Source organism: Euprymna scolopes, chromosome 14 (assembly GCF_053919585.1).
Source record: "Euprymna scolopes isolate OS-2025 chromosome 14, ASM5391958v1, whole genome shotgun sequence".
In the NCBI taxonomy this organism is placed as follows: domain Eukaryota; kingdom Metazoa; phylum Mollusca; class Cephalopoda; order Sepiida; family Sepiolidae; genus Euprymna; species Euprymna scolopes.
The window spans coordinates 149,480,729-149,484,013 of NC_136495.1; the positions used below are offsets into that span (position 1 = coordinate 149,480,729).

Consider the following 3,285-nt stretch of genomic DNA (forward strand, 5'->3'; position numbering starts at 1 on the left):
GATGTTGCTCTTCACCTAATCAAAAGAATCTTTTTGGCCGGAATTTATTCGTTTAAGGAACAATTTGGTTTTGCTCACACAGTTCTGTCGGCATGTAGAAGTGCAATTTTATTGCAATCTTTTTTACACACAAATCCATGAGACTATGTTTTTGTCTATTTGCGTATGTAGACAGTGAATGAGTCAGAATATTCTAGAAAGCCAATATAAAAGGGCCGACGTGCTAAAAACAAACCCGTCCAGATAACGTTTCCGTGATTATCAGACAGTTTTTTGCAGGCTTCTTCGCCGCTGTTCGAAATTATCACATGTGTTGTGCTCCATCACAGGACGTAAAAACTACTCTGCTAAGAATGTTAAGTTCAGGCTACAAATGGACAAATTACTCAATCCCTGTACTAATGAAGCTCATGAAAACAACAATGGATGAATGTTTTTTTTTGTGTGCAAAAACTCCTGGTACACTTCATTCATAAAATATGTTGATCATAACGATTTCCTCAGTCAAGAAAGATTTCCAGTTGTACCCTTACAATTATGTAAATATTCTTTTTTCACTTGAATGATGGATGAGTCTGAACTTTTGTCTTATAAAAAGTGCACATTTCTCCGCGTTATTAGTGGATCTTCATAATTTCATGCTCATGGAAGATCGTGAATATTCAGGATTAGAATACAATTTACATATCTCCCATAAAAATAAATTATTTCTAGTTAAATAAAATTTATTATTTTAAGTTTAAGAATTTGTTCCCAAGTTATTGCTATTTACTGATGCTTTTTATTTGTTTTTTTTTTTTTTTCTTGTTAGGGAAAGGAGTTTCGACCTATGCCCCAGTCACCGTCATGCTTTAGGAGGCCGAAACTTACCACTGCCAATAATGCCCCAAATCGGAAACTGCCAACTTCCCCAAATTATCGGCGACTTCAAACATGGTTATTTATAAGGAACTTAAAAATACACAAATACACGGCCAAGGATGGAATACTGTTGCCATATCTGGGCAGGAGCTGCCAAAAACAGCCTATCCTGCCTTGACAAAGTACAAAATAGACTTCGTGGTTTAGTGGGGGATGCCCTTTTCTCTACCCTGCAACCCCTCTCCTACAGAAGAGACGTTGCGAGCCTATCCTTGTTTTATCGTTATTTTCATGGCAGATGCTCGTCTGAACTCCAATCCCTGGTCCCCCCTCGCCAATCTTTCACGAAAAACACCCGTCTAGCTGAATCCACTGTGAAAAATTTCCCCCACTCTATATCTGTGCCTAAATCAAAACGCGGATTTCATGAACAAAGCTTCTTTCTTAGAACTGCACGCCTGTGGAACTCTGTTCCGTCTGCCTGCTTCCCTCCGGACTACAACTTGGATGTCTTCAAGTCTAATGTTAACAAATTCCTAATGAACCGCCCCCCTAATTAAACACTTCATCAAATCTCCTCACTAACGTAATGTACTTGCAATAACCCTTATCCCTGAGTGGCTTCCGGGCCTTGATAAGTGGTGATCACTGTGTAAAAAAAAAAAAAAAAAACCCAACTCCCCCTTACAACTCATCATACGTAAGTTATGACCCCAAATCTATTTTCTGAACAAAATACTTAATGTCCTCATAAACCCATATTTTACTCAGAAAATACAGTGTCAAATCCAAACAAGGACTAACACAAACCTTTAAAACAAAACTTGAAGTTATATACATTAAAATGCAAAAACCTGCCCTTCATCAAATCTCATTCCAATCCAGGACTAAGATGCCTGTCGTAACCCCTTACCCTTACCTGACCCGGCCCTGACTATAGAATTGGGCACCCTCTCCCTCTCTCTCTCTCTCTCTCTCTCTCACTGGCACTCAAAAATGAGCGAACAACGAAACCGTCGACACATCCCGACAGAGGCGCCCCAGGCGACCAGCAATAAACCTACCTCTTTTCAAAAAGGAGGTAATTCTGGGAGATTTTTCCGGCAAAGGGTTGCCGGCTGATTTTTAAGGACAGAAGACCCTTTGCTTGCTAAAAGATCCCACCCCTCGGTTGCTATGACAACTGCTCGAAATCACGTGTGACTCACTCGTATTCAAATCGTGTTGCATTGACAATCCCTATCTTTTTTCGAATTAAAGGTGAAGGTCATTATTCTAACTAGCGGTATGAGAGAGAAAAATTTAATTTATTTTAATCATTATAACGTATTTCTCAAAATTTATTCAATTAACTAACCTCTAATATAAACCCAAATTGTGTAGTTCAGTAAGAAATTATTTGTACGCAATATTTAATTATTAATTGTGATGAATAGAAAATGTAAGCCAAGCGGTTGTTGTATGAAGAGTTATAATAAGTAAGTGTGCGCTCGGTGTAGAAAGTCACGTCTCTCTGGTTTCCATCATCGTTCAAACCTGTTGCATTAATTAGACTTATTTTTGAAACCCTACTTCATTGTAGGGTAATAATTAATTTAATAACAGACTATTTTCAAAAAACCTTGAAATACTTTTTTATTTTTTTGTTTACAATCAGTCTTGGCCTTCAGGCCAAGATCAAAGTGTAGTATCTGTTCTTCAGATGCTGCACTTCATTTTCTTGTTCTCTTTCGGTGGAGGAGAAATCCTTCACGACTGAGACAATTTTTATTTTTGTACCTTTTCTCCACGTTAAAAAACGACCCTGGTGTCTAACTCTGTCCCGTGGGGAGGCATAGTAAATAGGTACTTTTTTACTTTACGCTCGTTTCATATCGTCTCCTTGTGTATTAAATGTTAATTAATTTTGAAACATTTTTAGAACACTCGTCAGATACTTAAAGTTCTTCTTTTCACGGCCGATATTACTATTTTGTAGGGTAATAATTTGATTGAAACATTTTCTAAGTGTGTTACTGCTGAGAATTGTGTTATCGAGTTTTTTCATCTGAAGCGATTTCATTTCGGTTTGTGTTGTCTCCTCGTACCGGTGTCAAGTCAATTTTTAAACCGCTTTAGAACCCCCTTTTGTATCAGATGTTTTAAATTTTTTCAGGGTCGTTATTATACCCTACTTATTTATTGTAATCATGTTCCCCAATATATTATTTTTCAAAACATTATAATAAATCATTTTTCAAAATATTTGTTACGATCTTCTAACACTAAGCTTCTGATTTAATTTTCTAAGCAGCAGCTTAAGACTTAAATTAGGCGTGATAGAAAATATTGTATCCTAAAGCGTTCTACGCAACATATGGGTACACATAATGGGTTTGTGCATTAAAAAAAAAAAAAAAAACAACGAGCCAGATACAAGTACAT

At 36.9% G+C, this 3,285-nt stretch overlaps 1 pseudogene; it reads left to right on the top strand.

The window, feature by feature from the left end:
• The first annotated feature begins 2,512 nt into the window (after window positions 1–2,512).
• Window positions 2,513–2,728, top strand: LOC145293555 (U2 spliceosomal RNA; annotated as a pseudogene).
• The last annotated feature ends 557 nt before the right edge of the window (window positions 2,729–3,285 follow it).